We start from the raw sequence: 25,173 nt of genomic DNA, 5'->3' as shown, positions 1-25,173 counted from the left end.
CAAATATGTCAAATAACAAACCAGAACCGTAATTGCAGGTTTACAAATTACACTATGCTGCAATCAGTACAACTCAGTCTAAACAGGTCCAAATGCAGAAATTCCAAAGGTATATGGTAGCTAAGACATCAAGATACATTTCATCAGAAGACCTCAACACCCAAATCCAAAACAATTCCAGTCAAAACAACCCATTTCAGACACCGTTCTAACATCCTGATGAACCCAGAACAGCAATAGTAATTTCGGCTTATCTCATTCTACACTACTCCAATTGACCTGAAATGTTACAGGAACCCTTAAAACATCAATACCTACAACTTTCATGTTTTGAGCCAAGGCCAATTCGGCCTCTATTATTGACCTAAAAATTCGGACAGAATGTTCATCACAAAACCCTCACTTTTCAATTTTTGGTCCAAAACAGAAATTGGTTGCAATTAATCACTTTTGAACGTGGGTTAGACCCACGGGATTTAAAATTGACTAAAAGCACAATCAACCATGACCCGCAAGAAATTTAAAATTGGGTTAGACCCACGGGATAGACCCGAACAGAAATTTAAAATTGGGATAGACCCACGGGATAGACCCACACAGAAATTTAAAATTGGGATAGACCCACGGGATAGACCCGGACTGGAATGTAAATTTGGGATAGACCCACGGGATAGACCCGGACAGAAATTTAAAATTGGGATAGACCCACGGGATAGACCCGAACAGAAATTTAAAATTGGGATAGACCCGGACTAAAATTTAAAATTGGGATAGACCCACGGGATAGACCCGGACAGAAATGTAAAATTGGGATAGACCCACGGGATAGACCCGGACAGAAATTTAAATTGGATTTGATCTGTCAAGATATAAGAAATTAAATTTTGATTTTCCAAGAAACAAAAATTTGAACTTGATTTTCGATTTTTGACTTTTGAATTTTTCTGATTTTTCGAGAGAATCTTTTTCCAAAAATAATTTGCCCCAGTGTAGGGCCCTTTTCCCTTCTTTCTTCTCTTTCTTCGGCATCGGCCTTCTACATCGCCAGATGCTTTTCGTCGACTTCAACTGTGAATACCTGCACAGGGCTTACGTGCACTCAAATGAGCGTGACTGATTTGAAAAATGCATTATTTTGATTCTTGGACGAAATCCTCAATTGGACTACAAAAATATTTGCCCCTGTGTGGGCTTATTTTGCGAAATTTTGCAAATAAAAATTTTGCCCCAGTTTGGCCCCATTTGATTGCAAAAATTGGTTTAGATGATTTCCCATTTATTTGAACAAAGAAAAATCGCACTTTCTAAAATTTAGAAAAGAGTGCACATATACAACAATGTGAAGAAACTTTAATCGTCAAGTTTGAACTCATGCAGAAATTTCATGATGAATTCCTCGAAATAACACCAAATTTAAGAAGATTTCTTCCTTACTTTTAGCATTGGTGCTTAGGGTAACGGGTCACCACTTCTGGTTGACTCATCTTTTCAGGACCAATCACATGACTTTATTTTTGAACTGGCTAAGGAAATGGGAGATAAGAATCTGTCTCATTTTTGTGCCCCAGTTGCATGTAATCCATTTAATGTCACATCTTAGTGAAAGCAAAGAGTTTGTTACCCTTATTTTCAAGAAAACTTAGTCAACATACAAGCTTTCTAGGCTTGTAACGTATGGACAGAAGTGATAGCTAAACATGTGGAAACGGGTTATGCCCTTATGATCACAAATGATTTGATGAATTTCTTATGAGCATGATCCTCATTTTGGATTGTCATGAAAGAATAAGTCAACGATGGACTTTATTAGCTTGTAATTTGGCTTGAAAACGATAGTTTAAGACTTTCAAGGATATTGCACCATAGATCGCATTTTTCCAAAATTGCCCCTATTTTGAAATCAAAAGACTTCAGCCTTTGTTTGCATTTTTCTCATCACTCACCGGAGACTTCAGCGTCGAATTTTCTGCATTTTCTTGCATTTACTTTTCTTGCTTTGCTTTTTGCCTCTTTTCCAAAAAGACCCTCGCGGGATTTCACATGAAGAGCAGCGTCAACCTCACACCCAATCAATTCAGAAATACAGCAAAAACTTCCGGCATCAGAAATTTGCTTGACAGGGCTATTGCAAAGAACAGAAGTCAGGACTTTCGGTTTTGTAATGGGGTCAGGTGGGGTGCTTTAGAAAAGTTAAGGCTTGAAAACGGATTTCAAAACTGGTTTGAAAAATCTGAGATCGCATTGTTGCGTCAACCCTATTTTAGGGTTAAATCAGAATTTGCCCCAGTTTATGCTCAACTGAGGCTTTTCACTTTCATTTTCTTTCTTCTTTTGACTTTTCGGCTTTTTGCCATTCTTTGAAAGTTGCCCCAGTTTATTTTTGAACTGAGGTTCTCTTTTCTTCTTTTGATTTGGATTTTGTTGCTTTTCACTTTTCACTTCTTGAAACTTTTCCTTTTTTCAACTCCAACTTGCCCCAGTGTGGGGTTTGCGATCCTCAGGGGTTGCCAAATGAAGTATTTTATTCTGAAGGCTCAAAGGGGATAACTAGGGATAGAACGTTCGATTGGAAAAGAAGATGGCCTGACTTGTATTCCGTTCCTTACAATGACTCTGAAAGGAAATTTTCGTTAATGCGAAATTTTTGCGTGTATCTGAATTAATTGACTAAGGAAAACCCTTGTTCATCCATATGTGTGAAACATAGGCGATCCACGCGGACAAAACTCTTCCTTTTCTTTTTTTTCAAAATTGGAAACTAAGTGGAATCAAATTTCCCCAATTTGCGGTTCCCTTCCTATTTTAGCATGTTTGCTTTTCCCCTTTTCTTTTCAAAATTCCCCAATCTCCTTCCCCAATGTGGGGTGCGATCATATGTGCACTCGAAAAGAACCACCAATTTTTTGCTCAAATAGGGATGCAAGTGGTAATTGGTGTTTAGGTTGTAGAAACGACGGCCAAAGCATCATTCTTACACCTCATGACAACCAAAGTAACGAAATGGTCGTTGAGAATCCATTCCCTTTTTGAAAATTTTCCCATTGCAGGGTAGTGATCATTAAGGCCTTTATTTGAAACGAAATTATTCTTTCAAAGGCTCAAACGGGAGAGCAAATGATAAAATGTGTATAGGTAAAGAAACGAATGCTCAAAGTATCATTCCAAATTTTCAAAACAAACAAGAATAATGCACATTTTGCTTTCACTTAGATGTGATTGAATCGATTAAACACCATGGATATTTTCAAGCAAAGATGGCCCCAATTTGCAATTTATCAATCAATGTCACTGATTTTATTTTGGGGTTAAGTGAAGGAGAAAAGATATCTCATTGGGCCTTTTGAGTGACCGTTCACCCTTTTCCTGAGCACTCTTATTGGATGACTCGGATCAACAATCTGGTGTACATAAGGATTTTTGAAAGCAGACCCTTGTGATCATGAAGCTTTTCAATTTGGTCTTACTTCTTAAAATTCGTCACGAAATCTCCAATGAATAAGAATAAAGAATGAAATGTACATAAATATGCACAAAACAATGATTGTCCAAAAAGTTTATTACTGAAAAAGTTTGAAACAAAATTTCTCATTCAATTACAATACAAATGAGAAGAGAGAAACTTGTAAAGAGCTCCACATATACACTTTTTGTCTCCTTTTCTTTTTGGAACAAAATGTATTAACAAATCAAATATAGAAAATTTTCCTTTGGAAAACAATCACAACATCTCTCAGAGGCTTTAGCGTAGAGCTTCCAGATAGATCATTTATGTTTTCATCGTAGGATCTGCCCAAGAATCAAATAACACTTGTACTCTTCAAACTTTATTGGATTAAAATTATCATCAGATATAGAAGAATATTTTCATCTTATTGAAACATTTTTATGAATGCAGGGGAGGGGGAAACAAAAGAAAAATACCCCGAGTTAGTAGGCAAAACTGCAAAATCGGTATGCATGTCCTATGGGGGGAACCCTTTTTATGCCAAGGGTAGGCCTAGCATGAAAATGCAATCCGCTAGAATAGGCACTATACAATACCTGATGGATCCGATCAACTCATGGAGTGAAAATAATTTTGAAAAATTTGGCCCATTGGAATAAGAAGAGACGTTTGTCAAAATGAGGACCTCGTCCGAAGGGATTGATTACCTTTGATTTGCAAAACGCATGGGTTTGACCTTGACGAACTTCCTATTCAAAGAGATTGGAATTCGTTGATAAAATTTCTCAGTGAATTACGGGTCAAAACCCCAATTGATCAAGTGATTGGATGCAATGGACGGTTTTCTTCAAAATTGACTAGATTTCCCAATTTGGAATTTGACAATGAAACCCCAATAGGGCAAATGGATTGAATGAAATTGACAATTTATTTAAAATCGATCAAATTACCCTAAAAGGGAAACAGGTCAAATGAATTCAAAGAAATTTCAAAATTAATCAGAGCACCCTAAAAAAGGGTGAATTGATCAAACAGATTGAACGAAACTTGATTTATTCAAAATCGGCTCGGCTGCCCTAAAAATGGGTGAACTGGCCAAATGAATGAAAGAGAATTAGTGATTTAATCAAAAATCGGCCGCATGACCCTAAAAAGGGTAAATTGGTCAAATGAATTGACGATTTATGCAAAATCGACCAGGTGACCCTAACAAGGGTAAATTGGTCAAATGAATTGACAATTTATTCAAAATCGACCAGGTGACCCTAAAAAAGGGTAAATTGGTCAAATGAATTGACGATTTATTCAAAAATCGACCAGGTGACCCTAAAAAAGGGTAAATTGGTCAAATGGATTGGTTGAATTGTCCGGCCATTGGTTATTTCAAAATTATTGAGGTGCATTAGTCTATGACCTTCTAAAAATCAAATTTTGGCCTCAATTTATTTATCGTCCCAATAGGAGGAATCACTTGTGAATTTCTTCAAATTAATGTCCTTCACGCAAGGGATTTTTACCAATTTTTTTTTAAAAAAATGGCCAAAAAGTGATTATTAGATGCTCATATTCCAAAGATCACTCCATGAAAATGATCGGATCCTACCTTACCTTGTGCACTACCCCTTCGGATGGTACGAGAAAGGTAAACGTGCAAGTCTCATTTGGATTATATATCCGAGACATGGGGTGGTTTATTCCTAACACGGGATCCCCTAAATGGCATTCCCTTTCTAGGGTTTATGCATGATGCCATTTATTAAAGCGATGTAAATATGTGACAAATATGGCCTAAAGGACATAAATAATGCATCGGGGGAAAAAGGTCTAAAATGAAATGTACTTATTGAAAATCAGGTGTAACAGCTGAAATTTAAACATGTGAATCATCTAGTGGGTAAGTCACTAAAAGAGTGCCAAAGAGGCCTCTTATTGCTAGGGCACATGAATGCAAACCAAGGAAACAATGAAATGGTTAGTGCAGTTGATAGTACACATAACACATTGGGAGCAATTAAGAAAAGAAATACAATAAAGACAAGTAAAAGGGGTGGAACCCCTTCCCTCGTGCCTAATGTGCTTAAAAGGGTGAAGTTGACTCTAACCTAGGCAAACTAATATGGATGCATGAGGCTGGGGCTCACTAATGCAACTAGACTCGATAAGTCTCGGCTCCCAAGCCTTCAGACCTAAAGGCGAAGGGTCATCACTCCCAGGGCCTTTGATCGGTGGCTCGAGTGATCCCTTAGGTAGCGCTATGGGCGCAGAGCACACCAGCCGCCTACCCAAGGCAATCGATCCTAATCCTACAAGGCGGTGTGGGAAACGCCCACGAAAAACAAAATAAAATGGGATAAAAGCAAGTAAACGTGCACGTATGAAGTGCTCCCCTATTTTGAGGGAAGGGGTTGAGAACCAACGTGAGGCTCTAAAGGTGACACGCCCCCTCCCAAATGCAATGCAAGCGCGAGATAACTAAATAAACATACATCCAATCAACCAATCACACATACGTGAGTGAGGGAAAAGTTTGATACGCGCGCGAGGCAAAAGGCCCTAAAAATGGAAAATGCAAGCCTAATATCCAAGTGCAATACATAAAAAGGGTAGAAAAAGGAAACGAATGGCTAAGTCAAATGCTTGGACCCACTTAGGAAGTCCCCAGTGGAGTCGCCAACTGTCGCGCCCCACTTTTCGAATCGAGTGAATGTGGTGTGTGAGATGTGAGTGTGTATGAAATGTGAACGTGTGAAAGTGAAAACAATGAAAGGCCATGGGACTTAGGAATGCGACGATTTGGCCAAGTGAAGTTCGAAAAAGGGTTTTTAATAAAAATGGAGTCGCCACTTGGTATAGAGTTAGGGTGTACCAAGTCACCCAAAAAATGATTTTTGTTTTTGAATGAAAAAAAGTAAATAAACCCTTTTAAAGAACTTTTGGGTCTACGTAACCAAAAGAGGGATCGGGGGTCACATTTGACGGAGGGGAAGGCAAGGATAAAAATCCAAGGCACCCCTGCGACCTAGCCAAGGCTAGTTGCGTGACTTAAACCAATTTTTCCTAATTTTTCTACCCAAGGTATGTATCGCATGTTGGATATGACTACGTGAATGCAAAAACCTAGACCTAGGGGACATGGGGGAAATTTCTCTTCAAAGGGTGAGTGGTGCCAATCACATTAATTGTGAAGCCCAATAATGATCCTTTTGGAGAGGTCACACCTAAACCTAAATGACGTGAAAAATGAGTGGAATGCATGCCATGTGAAAATGTGAGTTTGTGTGAAATGAGAAAAATGATAAAAGTAATAAGATATAAGTGAAGGTGTGCAAATGTAGATGAAAGTACTCGTGTGCGAGTGAAGATAAAAATGTTCATGTGCAAGTGAAGATAAAAAAGTGTTCGTGTGCACGTGAAGATAAAAAAAGTGTTCGTGTGCAAGTGAAGGTGATAAAAAGGTGCATGTGTGCAAATGAGACAAAAGTGAAAGTGTAATGATAGAGTGGATTGAGAGTGCATGAGCCTAGGGAATTCATGCATATTGGGTACGGGGAGACCTAAATCGTGACTTGATTTTTCCTTTGATAGAAGGAATATAAGCGTGCTAAGGCTTAGAAAAGCCACACTCGTCTATATCCCATATTTAAGGGGACTCTCAGGCAAATGTACACTATACTAGTATGAGGTGCAAAAATCCTAAAATGAGGGGAAAAGGGGCTCGAGGAGCATGCCAGATGATAAAACTAAGAAAAATGCATGACATGTAGTGAACAAGCAAATGATATGCTAACGAGGGGAAATCCCTAAGGGTCTAGCGTTGGACTAGCCCATCCTTAGAATTCCGACTAGCGTTGGACTAGCGGAAACGTACATTCATCCATTCCATTCATTCATGGCTATGAAAGCAAGTAGACATGCCAAAATACTCGTAAACACATAGCACATAGCATTTAGCATGCTCGACTAGATGCAAGAGCCTAATAAAGCAATTAAACATGTAGCAACAAAAACAAGCAAGCAAGGGGAAGGGGTAGTGGACCAGATGCTCTCCGAGCCCTATCTATTACAAGCCAAGAGGTGTACACATACCCCATAAAACTTAAATAAAAGTAAAAGTAAGTAAATGCATGCAAGGAGGTAAGGAAAGCGAAGTAGACATGCATATTCACATAGCACATTGGATCACATAGGGTCAAATGAAGTGCAAATGAGGGATAGAGTGTACCTCCCTTGGAATTGAGTCCAAATGAAGTGAAATTATTCAATTACCCTCCAAAATAATAAACAGGTCATGGCACCACTTTATTTAAGAAAAATCAAAAGAAATGGGCAAAACAAGGCTCACTTAGTCATAAAGCTCTTAAATTCATGCATGAAGTGCAATTTAAACAAAGCAAGGTGGCTAATTGGAATCAAACAAGCAATGAAGTTGCACAAATTAAAATTACCAAGGACCAAATTGATGAAATTATTCAATTGGTTGGGTCATAGTGGAACAAGGAGAAACTTGAGGGACAAAGTGATAAATCCGGAAATTAATTTCATGCAAGACATGCAAAACTACGTAGGAACCTCTTGCAACAAGGAAATGCAGTCTGCTGCAATTTTTACATGAAGTGTTGCGATTTCAGCAAAACAATGAAGCCTCTAAACGAACGCAATCCAAATGGGCAAGGAAACTATAAGGAGATCGAACATTTTTCCCCCTCTTCAAAACACAAAAACCCAGAAAAACAAGAGCATTCAAATGCTAAAGAAAATAATCCAGCAGCCTTGGTTCATTCTTCCTAACTCATGCTGTCAAACTGAAACTAGCAAGATAGATGCCTAAATCAGTCTTGGTGAACTGCTGCGGGGAGCATGGGAGACAGCAAACGTAAAGATGGAACGCAGCTTTCTTGATGCAACTAAAAAAAAAATCAGTCAAAACCAATATGGATTCTGCCAAGTGACTGAAACAAAATTTCTGTTGCAACATTCATTCCAGAATTTTCTTTCTGCAACGTAAAAGCTTTCAAAATGCAAGTTTTGTAAACAAGAAGCCAGCAACGACCTTCACTCAATCACCATGATACTATGCGTGAAAGGGAAGACTCAGACCAAGGAAGGAAAAAAAACGAAATTTCTGGTTCATTCCAGGTTATTTTCAAATCAGGATTCGCTGCTGCAATTTTCATCCCAGAATTTTCTGCGACTAAGTTCTAGATGCAATCTCCTTTCATTCAAATGCAACTCATGTCTCTATAGATCAAAGTAACAAGATAACCAAGCTTTCTTTTAACTTTTCAACATAAAAGTTTACATTTAAGCTCCAGAAATTCATACGAAACAGAAATCTAGCAAGCATCAAATGACCATAATTTCTGAATTTCTGCATTTTCCAGTTGCAGCTTTGCCGCCACTTCCCTTGATAATTAATAACAGATTTGCATATGATATTCCTACCCCAAACCACCAGCAAGCCATTAAATGCTCGACAAACACATGAATGGGAGAACCAGAGAGTAAAAACAAAAGAAATGTATTTGGGTAACGCAGCTAGAAATTGACTAAAAGCACAATCAACCATGACCCATAATGAAACAGCAACATTCTTTCGTGCATTTTTGGGCATGACTCAGATTCGTCCAGAGAACTTCAGCATCCAACAGATAAGCCAAGGAAAGACACGAAACGAAAAGAACATACCAACGAAAGAGACGAAGCAATGGCCAGACCGTGCATCAGAAACGGTGAATGGTTCGCTGTCTTGATAGATGATCGAGCTCCGCAGGAGATCCTCGAGACCTGCTGCAACCTTGATGAAAGAATCCGCAAGTGAAAGTATGGAGATCCGGCAACACACCCCCCTGGCAGTCACTGGTTCCTCTTCCGTGAGTTTTTCTTTTCTTCTCCCAAGCTGCGCCTTTCTTTCCTCTCAAAACTCTCCCAGCCGTCCCTTCGATCTTCCAGCCGCCACTTTCTTGCTTCATCAGCCCTCCCGCAGCTATCTCTCCTGTTTAGTTTCCTTGGCTGTTGTGCCGTCCAAAAGAAACCCTTCCCAGCCGTCACTAGCCTTCCCCCCTAGCCGCTGTCTCCCTCTCTTACTCTCCCCCTCTTTTCTTTTCTTTTGCTTTTGTTTTCCAGAATCTCCCCCCTGTGCGGCTGTAGCTTTTTTTTGCTATTTATACGGAGCCTCTACCCTAAAACCTCAGCAATCTCCTTCTATATTTGCAGCCAAAGGGCTCCTGAGCCCTTACTTGCAAGCTGCGAAAAAAAACGCAGCTTGCCCGCGGCGTATTCCTCTTTTTTTTTCTTTTTTTTCTTTTTTTTTTTTTAACTTTCAACTTAATAAATACAGAAATGATACCCTAATTTTCCAGATTTCTTCCAAAACAGAACTTACTTGCAATCTTCCACTTTTTCCACCTTCTAGAATCATTAAACATCATTTCCAATTATCATACACAACCACATAATCATACTCATATTAAAACAGAAAATCCCCAAAAATAATAAAAGTTCATCCATCCAACCACAACTCAAAATATAATCCATCAAACCATCTCTTTAGCCATCACAAGTCACTAATTCACCATTATTGGAAACAAACAATGAATCTTTACACACCATACCTTGATACCTCACAAAAGATAGTAGCTTAGTGGTTCCTTCTCCAAAATAACTCCACCAAGACCTTGGAATCTCCTTAGTAACCAACTTTTATGGAGTGATTTGCAATTCCATCGGTTAAAACTCAAGATTGAAGTAAGAAATTGCAGTGAAAGATGAAGGTTTTTCTCTCTCTCTTGCTCTCCAAGTTTCAGCCATGAGAAGGAAGAAATGGCTTGATTTTTGGTCAAATTTTGGTTTTAGTAGAGTTAAGGTAAGATGGTCAAAAGTCCAATAGTGAATAGGATGGTGACACTTGTCACCTTTTGATTTAAAACTTATCTTTTTGTCTCTCCAATACAAATATCTTAACACTTTGTAAAATAATATCACTTAATACAAAATTCCAACAAGTTGTCAAAAATATAATGCATTTGCCGCACTTGCGGGTCCCACGTTCAAAATACGTTGTTAATTACTCAAAAACTAACCGATACTAGAAAAATCATTTGAAAACTATTTTTGCTCATAAACTTTATCTGGGGAATTTTTCTAATAAAGAAAATGTAGAAAAGGCGGGCGTTTAAAAAAGAAACCCTAGAAAATTAGAAAATTTCCGGGTTCTCAAACTCATTTTTTTTCGGGGCGTCACAATCTTCCCTCCTTAAAAGAATGTCGTCCTCGACATTCCCTCTTGCACCAATCAAGTCGAGACATCCCGCAAGAATCACTAATATTGCAAACCAAACCCACAGTCCGGCATCCTAAACTTCAAGCCTAGGATACACTACCAAGATCTGAAGCCTAAGCTCTGATACCAACTGTGACAGTTCTCAGGGTCACATCACGAGGTACCTATCAGCTTGCCACCCGCACGCGGGCATCCCCTACGGAGAGTTTCGCTTCGTGACTCTTCACGAACGAGAGGCTCGGGGCTTTTCCAGTAAAAGGACGTAGAGTCCCAACCGTCGGCATATGGCTCTGATACCAACTGTGACGGCCCCACCTCCCCCTAAGGCGAACCAGAGGGTTCGGCGGGTCGCCTGCCCAGCTCTCGCCGGGACTCAGTCGTTCACTACAATCCTCAAATGAATTACAATACAAATCTCCAATATACATCACATGGTCCACAAATATACATCCAAGTCTCCAATAATTACATGTCACAAATGCAGCGGAAACAATTTTCAACTATACATAAAATGATTCCAAATCCAAATTGTACAAAATATAGGCCATCCATTCACGTGAATAAGTACTACAAGTCCTTCCTTCGCCTTGAGCCCTGTGGAGGGGAATAAAATATTTTTGGGGTGAGCTAGAAGCTCAACGAGTAACCAGAAAATCAGTAATCAAATCGGTTTAACAATATTTCTTTTCAATGATGTCATAAATCAAATGATAAGTCCAGAAACAATTACGACATTTACAAAACATTAAATATGGAGTATCAAGAATTCAAGAAACATGTACAATGGAAAGCGATAGTAACATTCATGAAAAAGATACGTTCGTTCTCCTGTCATTTCCTTTTTTTTTCTCATTTGAAATTGCATCATTTTCCACCAACCTCCACCAACCTACAAAGGTAATACTCGAGTATACCAAACGTTCACCCAGGTCCCTAATCGCCCCAAAAGGCTTACATCATGCGCAACTAGCATTTCAATAATTAAGTCCTTGAAAATTGCACAGTTATTTAGGTCGAGTGCGATAAAGTACACACTCGCCTAGAAAGCTCGTTTAGGAAATCATTCAAAGCACTTGACACGTTATCAATCAATAATACAAGTCATGAAGTCAAGAAAATATAGCAAATAAGGAACACTCTCATATAAGCACGCATGATATGCAAGAAAACAGTTCAAAAGTAACTTTGGAAACAGTTCATAAGTAACTTGGAAACAGTTCAAAAGTAAATAATGCAAGAAACGTTTCACAAGTACTTTGGAAATAGTTTAGGGTCACTCACCTCCATGGCTCAGAAATCATCCATCATGTATCATTGCCTTGCTCAAATCCAAGTCCTAGATCACAAACTCAATGCAAACAAGTCCTTTAAAAGTTCGGACAGCACTTCCCCTAAATTTGCTTACTTTTCCAGCCATCACGGCTTCATTATTTCCTCATTCCAACCCAAAGGTACACACACAACAACAAGTTCATCCAATAGCCATTCAGCAAGCTCCAAGTAGTACAAAGACAAGTCAAGCTAGGGAAAAGTCCAGAAATGAAAGTTAAACTCAAAATCAGAAAAACAGTTTTGACGTCATTTTACGGTAATGGCACCAAAGGCGCTACAATTGTCGGATGAAGGTGTAAGATACACCGTTTCGAAGCTAAGAGATAGGGCTACAATATTACAGAAGGTCACTCAACCCAGTTTCGAGTGTAACCAGGTCAAAAATGCAAGAAACTACACCAGAATCGGAAAAACAGGTTCACAAATCGCATTCTGGTACAAACATCATAAATCAAACTACGAAGTCCAAATCCAGAAATTCCAAAACCAAATGAAAGCTAAGAAACAGGGCAAAATTTCATCAGAAGGCCTCAACAACCAATTCGGAAGCAATTCCAGCCCAAACAACCAATTACAGGCGCAGTTCTCAATTTCGGGTAAAACAGAACAGCAATAGTAATTTCGACTTATCTCAAGCTACACTACTCCGATTGACCTGAAATTTGGTAGGAACCTTTAAAATATCATTCCCTACAACTTTCATGTTTTAAGAAAAGGCCAATTCGGCCTCTATCTAGGACCAAAAATTTCGGACAGAATGAAGAACCAAGAACCCTAATTTTCCAGATTTCTTCCAAAACAGAACTTACTTGCAATCTTCCACTTTTTCCACCTTCTAGAATCATTAAACATCATTTCCAATTATCATACACAACCACATAATCATACTCATATTAAAACAGAAAATCCCCAAAAATAATAAAAGTTCATCCATCCAACCACAACTCAAAATATAATCCATCAAACCATCTCTTTAGCCATCACAAGTCACTAATTCACCATTATTGGAAACAAACAATGAATCTTTACACACCATACCTTGATACCTCACAAAAGATAGTAGCTTAGTGGTTCCTTCTCCAAAATAACTCCACCAAGACCTTGGAATCTCCTTAGTAACCAACTTTTATGGAGTGATTTGCAATTCCATCGGTTAAAACTCAAGATTGAAGTAAGAAATTGCAGTGAAAGATGAAGGTTTTTCTCTCTCTCTTGCTCTCCAAGTTTCAGCCATGAGAAGGAAGAAATGGCTTGATTTTTGGTCAAATTTTGGTTTTAGTAGAGTTAAGGTAAGATGGTCAAAAGTCCAATAGTGAATAGGATGGTGACACTTGTCACCTTTTGATTTAAAACTTATCTTTTTGTCTCTCCAATACAAATATCTTAACACTTTGTAAAATAATATCACTTAATACAAAATTCCAACAAGTTGTCAAAAATATAATGCATTTGCCGCACTTGCGGGTCCCACGTTCAAAATACGTTGTTAATTACTCAAAAACTAACCGATACTAGAAAAATCATTTGAAAACTATTTTTGCTCATAAACTTTATCTGGGGAATTTTTCTAATAAAGAAAATGTAGAAAAGGCGGGCGTTTAAAAAAGAAACCCTAGAAAATTAGAAAATTTCCGGGTTCTCAAACTCATTTTTTTTCGGGGCGTCACAATCTTCCCTCCTTAAAAGAATGTCGTCCTCGACATTCCCTCTTGCACCAATCAAGTCGAGACATCCCGCAAGAATCACTAATATTGCAAACCAAACCCACAGTCCGGCATCCTAAACTTCAAGCCTAGGATACACTACCAAGATCTGAAGCCTAAGCTCTGATACCAACTGTGACAGTTCTCAGGGTCACATCACGAGGTACCTATCAGCTTGCCACCCGCACGCGGGCATCCCCTACGGAGAGTTTCGCTTCGTGACTCTTCACGAACGAGAGGCTCGGGGCTTTTCCAGTAAAAGGACGTAGAGTCCCAACCGTCGGCATATGGCTCTGATACCAACTGTGACGGCCCCACCTCCCCCTAAGGCGAACCAGAGGGTTCGGCGGGTCGCCTGCCCAGCTCTCGCCGGGACTCAGTCGTTCACTACAATCCTCAAATGAATTACAATACAAATCTCCAATATACATCACATGGTCCACAAATATACATCCAAGTCTCCAATAATTACATGTCACAAATGCAGCGGAAACAATTTTCAACTATACATAAAATGATTCCAAATCCAAATTGTACAAAATATAGGCCATCCATTCACGTGAATAAGTACTACAAGTCCTTCCTTCGCCTTGAGCCCTGTGGAGGGGAATAAAATATTTTTGGGGTGAGCTAGAAGCTCAACGAGTAACCAGAAAATCAGTAATCAAATCGGTTTAACAATATTTCTTTTCAATGATGTCATAAATCAAATGATAAGTCCAGAAACAATTACGACATTTACAAAACATTAAATATGGAGTATCAAGAATTCAAGAAACATGTACAATGGAAAGCGATAGTAACATTCATGAAAAAGATACGTTCGTTCTCCTGTCATTTCCTTTTTTTTTCTCATTTGAAATTGCATCATTTTCCACCAACCTCCACCAACCTACAAAGGTAATACTCGAGTATACCAAACGTTCACCCAGGTCCCTAATCGCCCGACCGAGTCCGTTTCTGGCTCAAGACGACCGGTAACAAGGGGCAATGGCCAGTTCAGCCCAAAAGGCTTACATCATGCGCAACTAGCATTTCAATAATTAAGTCCTTGAAAATTGCACAGTTATTTAGGTCGAGTGCGATAAAGTACACACTCGCCTAGAAAGCTCGTTTAGGAAATCATTCAAAGCACTTGACACGTTATCAATCAATAATACAAGTCATGAAGTCAAGAAAATATAGCAAATAAGGAACACTCTCATATAAGCACGCATGATATGCAAGAAAACAGTTCAAAAGTAACTTTGGAAACAGTTCATAAGTAACTTGGAAACAGTTCAAAAGTAAATAATGCAAGAAACGTTTCACAAGTACTTTGGAAATAGTTTAGGGTCACTCACCTCCATGGCTCAGAAATCATCCATCATGTATCATTGCCTTGCTCAAATCCAAGTCCTAGATCACAAACTCAATGCAAACAAGTCCTTTAAAAGTTCGGACAGCACTTCCCCTAAATTTGCTTACTTTTCCAGCCATCACGGCTTCATTATTTCCTCATTCCAACCCAAAGGTACACACACAACAACAAGTTCATCCAATAGCCATTCAGCAAGCTCCAAGTAGTACAAAGACAAGTCAAGCTAGGGAAAAGTCCAGAAATGAAAGTTAAACTCAAAATCAGAAAAACAGTTTTGACGTCATTTTACGGTAATGGCACCAAAGGCGCTACAATTGTCGGATGAAGGTGTAAGATACACCGTTTCGAAGCTAAGAGATAGGGCTACAATATTACAGAAGGTCACTCAACCCAGTTTCGAGTGTAACCAGGTCAAAAATGCAAGAAACTACACCAGAATCGGAAAAACAGGTTCACAAATCGCATTCTGGTACAAACATCATAAATCAAACTACGAAGTCCAAATCCAGAAATTCCAAAACCAAATGAAAGCTAAGAAACAGGGCAAAATTTCATCAGAAGGCCTCAACAACCAATTCGGAAGCAATTCCAGCCCAAACAACCAATTACAGGCGCAGTTCTCAATTTCGGGTAAAACAGAACAGCAATAGTAATTTCGACTTATCTCAAGCTACACTACTCCGATTGACCTGAAATTTGGTAGGAACCTTTAAAATATCATTCCCTACAACTTTCATGTTTTAAGAAAAGGCCAATTCGGCCTCTATCTAGGACCAAAAATTTCGGACAGAATGAAGAACCAAGAACCCTAATTTTCCAGATTTCTTCCAAAACAGAACTTACTTGCAATCTTCCACTTTTTCCACCTTCTAGAATCATTAAACATCATTTCCAATTATCATACACAACCACATAATCATACTCATATTAAAACAGAAAATCCCCAAAAATAATAAAAGTTCATCCATCCAACCACAACTCAAAATATAATCCATCAAACCATCTCTTTAGCCATCACAAGTCACTAATTCACCATTATTGGAAACAAACAATGAATCTTTACACACCATACCTTGATACCTCACAAAAGATAGTAGCTTAGTGGTTCCTTCTCCAAAATAACTCCACCAAGACCTTGGAATCTCCTTAGTAACCAACTTTTATGGAGTGATTTGCAATTCCATCGGTTAAAACTCAAGATTGAAGTAAGAAATTGCAGTGAAAGATGAAGGTTTTTCTCTCTCTCTTGCTCTCCAAGTTTCAGCCATGAGAAGGAAGAAATGGCTTGATTTTTGGTCAAATTTTGGTTTTAGTAGAGTTAAGGTAAGATGGTCAAAAGTCCAATAGTGAATAGGATGGTGACACTTGTCACCTTTTGATTTAAAACTTATCTTTTTGTCTCTCCAATACAAATATCTTAACACTTTGTAAAATAATATCACTTAATACAAAATTCCAACAAGTTGTCAAAAATATAATGCATTTGCCGCACTTGCGGGTCCCACGTTCAAAATACGTTGTTAATTACTCAAAAACTAACCGATACTAGAAAAATCATTTGAAAACTATTTTTGCTCATAAACTTTATCTGGGGAATTTTTCTAATAAAGAAAATGTAGAAAAGGCGGGCGTTTAAAAAAGAAACCCTAGAAAATTAGAAAATTTCCGGGTTCTCAAACTCATTTTTTTTCGGGGCGTCACAATCTTCCCTCCTTAAAAGAATGTCGTCCTCGACATTCCCTCTTGCACCAATCAAGTCGAGACATCCCGCAAGAATCACTAATATTGCAAACCAAACCCACAGTCCGGCATCCTAAACTTCAAGCCTAGGATACACTACCAAGATCTGAAGCCTAAGCTCTGATACCAACTGTGACAGTTCTCAGGGTCACATCACGAGGTACCTATCAGCTTGCCACCCGCACGCGGGCATCCCCTACGGAGAGTTTCGCTTCGTGACTCTTCACGAACGAGAGGCTCGGGGCTTTTCCAGTAAAAGGACGTAGAGTCCCAACCGTCGGCATATGGCTCTGATACCAACTGTGACGGCCCCACCTCCCCCTAAGGCGAACCAGAGGGTTCGGCGGGTCGCCTGCCCAGCTCTCGCCGGGACTCAGTCGTTCACTACAATCCTCAAATGAATTACAATACAAATCTCCAATATACATCACATGGTCCACAAATATACATCCAAGTCTCCAATAATTACATGTCACAAATGCAGCGGAAACAATTTTCAACTATACATAAAATGATTCCAAATCCAAATTGTACAAAATATAGGCCATCCATTCACGTGAATAAGTACTACAAGTCCTTCCTTCGCCTTGAGCCCTGTGGAGGGGAATAAAATATTTTTGGGGTGAGCTAGAAGCTCAACGAGTAACCAGAAAATCAGTAATCAAATCGGTTTAACAATATTTCTTTTCAATGATGTCATAAATCAAATGATAAGTCCAGAAACAATTACGACATTTACAAAACATTAAATATGGAGTATCAAGAATTCAAGAAACATGTACAATGGAAAGCGATAGTAACATTCATGAAAAAGATACGTTCGTTCTCCTGTCATTTCCTTTTTTTTTCTCATTTGAAATTGCATCATTTTCCACCAACCTCCACCAACCTACAAAGGTAATACTCGAGTATACCAAACGTTCACCCAGGTCCCTAATCGCCCGACCGAGTCCGTTTCTGGCTCAAGACGACCGGTAACAAGGGGCAATGGCCAGTTCAGCCCAAAAGGCTTACATCATGCGCAACTAGCATTTCAATAATTAAGTCCTTGAAAATTGCACAGTTATTTAGGTCGAGTGCGATAAAGTACACACTCGCCTAGAAAGCTCGTTTAGGAAATCATTCAAAGCACTTGACACGTTATCAATCAATAATACAAGTCATGAAGTCAAGAAAATATAGCAAATAAGGAACACTCTCATATAAGCACGCATGATATGCAAGAAAACAGTTCAAAAGTAACTTTGGAAACAGTTCATAAGTAACTTGGAAACAGTTCAAAAGTAAATAATGCAAGAAACGTTTCACAAGTACTTTGGAAATAGTTTAGGGTCACTCACCTCCATGGCTCAGAAATCATCCATCATGTATCATTGCCTTGCTCAAATCCAAGTCCTAGATCACAAACTCAATGCAAACAAGTCCTTTAAAAGTTCGGACAGCACTTCCCCTAAATTTGCTTACTTTTCCAGCCATCACGGCTTCATTATTTCCTCATTCCAACCCAAAGGTACACACACAACAACAAGTTCATCCAATAGCCATTCAGCAAGCTCCAAGTAGTACAAAGACAAGTCAAGCTAGGGAAAAGTCCAGAAATGAAAGTTAAACTCAAAATCAGAAAAACAGTTTTGACGTCATTTTACGGTAATGGCACCAAAGGCGCTACAATTGTCGGATGAAGGTGTAAGATACACCGTTTCGAAGCTAAGAGATAGGGCTACAATATTACAGAAGGTCACTCAACCCAGTTTCGAGTGTAACCAGGTCAAAAATGCAAGAAACTACACCAGAATCGGAAAAACAGGTTCACAAATCGCATTCTGGTACAAACATCATAAATCAAACTACGAAGTCCAAATCCAGAAATTCCAAAACCAAATGAAAGCTAAGAAACAGGGCAAAATTTCATCAGAAGGCCTCAACAACCAATTCGGAAGCAATTCCAGCCCAAACAACCAATTACAGGCGCAGTTCTCAATTTCGGGTAAAACAGAACAGCAATAGTAATTTCGACTTATCTCAAGCTACACTACTCCGATTGACCTGAAATTTGGTAGGAACCTTTAAAATATCATTCCCTACAACTTTCATGTTTTAAGAAAAGGCCAATTCGGCCTCTATCTAGGACCAAAAATTTCGGACAGAATGAAGAACCAAGAACCCTAATTTTCCAGATTTCTTCCAAAACAGAACTTACTTGCAATCTTCCACTTTTTCCACCTTCTAGAATCATTAAACATCATTTCCAATTATCATACACAACCACATAATCATACTCATATTAAAACAGAAAATCCCCAAAAATAATAAAAGTTCATCCATCCAACCACAACTCAAAATATAATCCATCAAACCATCTCTTTAGCCATCACAAGTCACTAATTCACCATTATTGGAAACAAACAATGAATCTTTACACACCATACCTTGATACCTCACAAAAGATAGTAGCTTAGTGGTTCCTTCTCCAAAATAACTCCACCAAGACCTTGGAATCTCCTTAGTAACCAACTTTTATGGAGTGATTTGCAATTCCATCGGTTAAAACTCAAGATTGAAGTAAGAAATTGCAGTGAAAGATGAAGGTTTTTCTCTCTCTCTTGCTCTCCAAGTTTCAGCCATGAGAAGGAAGAAATGGCTTGATTTTTGGTCAAATTTTGGTTTTAGTAGAGTTAAGGTAAGATGGTCAAAAGTCCAATAGTGAATAGGATGGTGACACTTGTCACCTTTTGATTTAAAACTTATCTTTTTGTCTCTCCAATACAAATATCTTAACACTTTGTAAAATAATATCACTTAATACAAAATTCCAACAAGTTGTCAAAAATATAATGCATTTGCCGCACTTGCGGGTCCCACGTTCAAAATACGTTGTTAATTACTCAAAAACTAACCGATACTAGAAAAATCATTTGAAAACTATTTTTGCTCATAAACTTTATCTGGGGAATTTTTCTAATAAAGAAAATGTAGAAAAGGCGGGCGTTTAAAAAAGAAACCCTAGAAAATTAGAAAATTTCCGGGTTCTCAAACTCATTTTTTTTCGGGGCGTCACAATCTTCCCTCCTTAAAAGAATGTCGTCCTCGACATTCCCTCTTGCACCAATCAAGTCGAGACATCCCGCAAGAATCACTAATATTGCAAACCAAACCCACAGTCCGGCATCCTAAACTTCAAGCCTAGGATACACTACCAAGATCTGAAGCCTAAGCTCTGATACCAACTGTGACAGTTCTCAGGGTCACATCACGAGGTACCTATCAGCTTGCCACCCGCACGCGGGCATCCCCTACGGAGAGTTTCGCTTCGTGACTCTTCACGAACGAGAGGCTCGGGGCTTTTCCAGTAAAAGGACGTAGAGTCCCAACCGTCGGCATATGGCTCTGATACCAACTGTGACGGCCCCACCTCCCCCTAAGGCGAACCAGAGGGTTCGGCGGGTCGCCTGCCCAGCTCTCGCCGGGACTCAGTCGTTCACTACAATCCTCAAATGAATTACAATACAAATCTCCAATATACATCACATGGTCCACAAATATACATCCAAGTCTCCAATAATTACATGTCACAAATGCAGCGGAAACAATTTTCAACTATACATAAAATGATTCCAAATCCAAATTGTACAAAATATAGGCCATCCATTCACGTGAATAAGTACTACAAGTCCTTCCTTCGCCTTGAGCCCTGTGGAGGGGAATAAAATATTTTTGGGGTGAGCTAGAAGCTCAACGAGTAACCAGAAAATCAGTAATCAAATCGGTTTAACAATATTTCTTTTCAATGATGTCATAAATCAAATGATAAGTCCAGAAACAATTACGACATTTACAAAACATTAAATATGGAGTATCAAGAATTCAAGAAACATGTACAATGGAAAGCGATAGTAACATTCATGAAAAAGATACGTTCGTTCTCCTGTCATTTCCTTTTTTTTTCTCATTTGAAATTGCATCATTTTCCACCAACCTCCACCAACCTACAAAGGTAATACTCGAGTATACCAAACGTTCACCCAGGTCCCTAATCGCCCGACCGAGTCCGTTTCTGGCTCAAGACGACCGGTAACAAGGGGCAATGGCCAGTTCAGCCCAAAAGGCTTACATCATGCGCAACTAGCATTTCAATAATTAAGTCCTTGAAAATTGCACAGTTATTTAGGTCGAGTGCGATAAAGTACACACTCGCCTAGAAAGCTCGTTTAGGAAATCATTCAAAGCACTTGACACGTTATCAATCAATAATACAAGTCATGAAGTCAAGAAAATATAGCAAATAAGGAACACTCTCATATAAGCACGCATGATATGCAAGAAAACAGTTCAAAAGTAACTTTGGAAACAGTTCATAAGTAACTTGGAAACAGTTCAAAAGTAAATAATGCAAGAAACGTTTCACAAGTACTTTGGAAATAGTTTAGGGTCACTCACCTCCATGGCTCAGAAATCATCCATCATGTATCATTGCCTTGCTCAAATCCAAGTCCTAGATCACAAACTCAATGCAAACAAGTCCTTTAAAAGTTCGGACAGCACTTCCCCTAAATTTGCTTACTTTTCCAGCCATCACGGCTTCATTATTTCCTCATTCCAACCCAAAGGTACACACACAACAACAAGTTCATCCAATAGCCATTCAGCAAGCTCCAAGTAGTACAAAGACAAGTCAAGCTAGGGAAAAGTCCAGAAATGAAAGTTAAACTCAAAATCAGAAAAACAGTTTTGACGTCATTTTACGGTAATGGCACCAAAGGCGCTACAATTGTCGGATGAAGGTGTAAGATACACCGTTTCGAAGCTAAGAGATAGGGCTACAATATTACAGAAGGTCACTCAACCCAGTTTCGAGTGTAACCAGGTCAAAAATGCAAGAAACTACACCAGAATCGGAAAAACAGGTTCACAAATCGCATTCTGGTACAAACATCATAAATCAAACTACGAAGTCCAAATCCAGAAATTCCAAAACCAAATGAAAGCTAAGAAACAGGGCAAAATTTCATCAGAAGGCCTCAACAACCAATTCGGAAGCAATTCCAGCCCAAACAACCAATTACAGGCGCAGTTCTCAATTTCGGGTAAAACAGAACAGCAATAGTAATTTCGACTTATCTCAAGCTACACTACTCCGATTGACCTGAAATTTGGTAGGAACCTTTAAAATATCATTCCCTACAACTTTCATGTTTTAAGAAAAGGCCAATTCGGCCTCTATCTAGGACCAAAAATTTCGGACAGAATGAAGAACCAAGAACCCTAATTTTCCAGATTTCTTCCAAAACAGAACTTACTTGCAATCTTCCACTTTTTCCACCTTCTAGAATCATTAAACATCATTTCCAATTATCATACACAACCACATAATCATACTCATATTAAAACAGAAAATCCCCAAAAATAATAAAAGTTCATCCATCCAACCACAACTCAAAATATAATCCATCAAACCATCTCTTTAGCCATCACAAGTCACTAATTCACCATTATTGGAAACAAACAATGAATCTTTACACACCATACCTTGATACCTCACAAAAGATAGTAGCTTAGTGGTTCCTTCTCCAAAATAACTCCACCAAGACCTTGGAATCTCCTTAGTAACCAACTTTTATGGAGTGATTTGCAATTCCATCGGTTAAAACTCAAGATTGAAGTAAGAAATTGCAGTGAAAGATGAAGGTTTTTCTCTCTCTCTTGCTCTCCAAGTTTCAGCCATGAGAAGGAAGAAATGGCTTGATTTTTGGTCAAATTTTGGTTTTAGTAGAGTTAAGGTAAGATGGTCAAAAGTCCAATAGTGAATAGGATGGTGACACTTGTCACCTTTTGATTTAAAACTTATCTTTTTGTCTCTCCAATACAAATATCTTAACACTTTGTAAAATAATATCACTTAATACAAAATTCCAACAAGTTGTCAAAAATATAATGCATTTGCCGCACTTGCGGGTCCCACGTTCAAAATACGTTGTTAATTACTCAAAAACTAACCGATACTAGAAAAATCATTTGAAAACTATTTTTGCTCATAAACTTTATCTGGGGAATTTTTCTAATAAAGAAAATGTAGAAAAGGCGGGCGTTTAAAAAAGAAACCCTAGAAAATTAGAAAATTTCCGGGTTCTCAAACTCATTTTTTTTCGGGGCGTCACAATCTTCCCTCCTTAAAAGAATGTCGTCCTCGACATTCCCTCTTGCACCAATCAAGTCGAGACATCCCGCAAGAATCACTAATATTGCAAACCAAACCCACAGTCCGGCATCCTAAACTTCAAGCCTAGGATACACTACCAAGATCTGAAGCCTAAGCTCTGATACCAACTGTGACAGTTCTCAGGGTCACATCACGAGGTACCTATCAGCTTGCCACCCGCACGCGGGCATCCCCTACGGAGAGTTTCGCTTCGTGACTCTTCACGAACGAGAGGCTCGGGGCTTTTCCAGTAAAAGGACGTAGAGTCCCAACCGTCGGCATATGGCTCTGATACCAACTGTGACGGCCCCACCTCCCCCTAAGGCGAACCAGAGGGTTCGGCGGGTCGCCTGCCCAGCTCTCGCCGGGACTCAGTCGTTCACTACAATCCTCAAATGAATTACAATACAAATCTCCAATATACATCACATGGTCCACAAATATACATCCAAGTCTCCAATAATTACATGTCACAAATGCAGCGGAAACAATTTTCAACTATACATAAAATGATTCCAAATCCAAATTGTACAAAATATAGGCCATCCATTCACGTGAATAAGTACTACAAGTCCTTCCTTCGCCTTGAGCCCTGTGGAGGGGAATAAAATATTTTTGGGGTGAGCTAGAAGCTCAACGAGTAACCAGAAAATCAGTAATCAAATCGGTTTAACAATATTTCTTTTCAATGATGTCATAAATCAAATGATAAGTCCAGAAACAATTACGACATTTACAAAACATTAAATATGGAGTATCAAGAATTCAAGAAACATGTACAATGGAAAGCGATAGTAACATTCATGAAAAAGATACGTTCGTTCTCCTGTCATTTCCTTTTTTTTTCTCATTTGAAATTGCATCATTTTCCACCAACCTCCACCAACCTACAAAGGTAATACTCGAGTATACCAAACGTTCACCCAGGTCCCTAATCGCCCGACCGAGTCCGTTTCTGGCTCAAGACGACCGGTAACAAGGGGCAATGGCCAGTTCAGCCCAAAAGGCTTACATCATGCGCAACTAGCATTTCAATAATTAAGTCCTTGAAAATTGCACAGTTATTTAGGTCGAGTGCGATAAAGTACACACTCGCCTAGAAAGCTCGTTTAGGAAATCATTCAAAGCACTTGACACGTTATCAATCAATAATACAAGTCATGAAGTCAAGAAAATATAGCAAATAAGGAACACTCTCATATAAGCACGCATGATATGCAAGAAAACAGTTCAAAAGTAACTTTGGAAACAGTTCATAAGTAACTTGGAAACAGTTCAAAAGTAAATAATGCAAGAAACGTTTCACAAGTACTTTGGAAATAGTTTAGGGTCACTCACCTCCATGGCTCAGAAATCATCCATCATGTATCATTGCCTTGCTCAAATCCAAGTCCTAGATCACAAACTCAATGCAAACAAGTCCTTTAAAAGTTCGGACAGCACTTCCCCTAAATTTGCTTACTTTTCCAGCCATCACGGCTTCATTATTTCCTCATTCCAACCCAAAGGTACACACACAACAACAAGTTCATCCAATAGCCATTCAGCAAGCTCCAAGTAGTACAAAGACAAGTCAAGCTAGGGAAAAGTCCAGAAATGAAAGTTAAACTCAAAATCAGAAAAACAGTTTTGACGTCATTTTACGGTAATGGCACCAAAGGCGCTACAATTGTCGGATGAAGGTGTAAGATACACCGTTTCGAAGCTAAGAGATAGGGCTACAATATTACAGAAGGTCACTCAACCCAGTTTCGAGTGTAACCAGGTCAAAAATGCAAGAAACTACACCAGAATCGGAAAAACAGGTTCACAAATCGCATTCTGGTACAAACATCATAAATCAAACTACGAAGTCCAAATCCAGAAATTCCAAAACCAAATGAAAGCTAAGAAACAGGGCAAAATTTCATCAGAAGGCCTCAACAACCAATTCGGAAGCAATTCCAGCCCAAACAACCAATTACAGGCGCAGTTCTCAATTTCGGGTAAAACAGAACAGCAATAGTAATTTCGACTTATCTCAAGCTACACTACTCCGATTGACCTGAAATTTGGTAGGAACCTTTAAAATATCATTCCCTACAACTTTCATGTTTTAAGAAAAGGCCAATTCGGCCT

Source organism: Coffea arabica, chromosome 4e (genome assembly GCF_036785885.1).
Source record: "Coffea arabica cultivar ET-39 chromosome 4e, Coffea Arabica ET-39 HiFi, whole genome shotgun sequence".
Taxonomy (NCBI): Eukaryota; Viridiplantae; Streptophyta; class Magnoliopsida; order Gentianales; family Rubiaceae; genus Coffea; species Coffea arabica.
Note: the sequence above shows the minus strand (reverse complement) of the source record.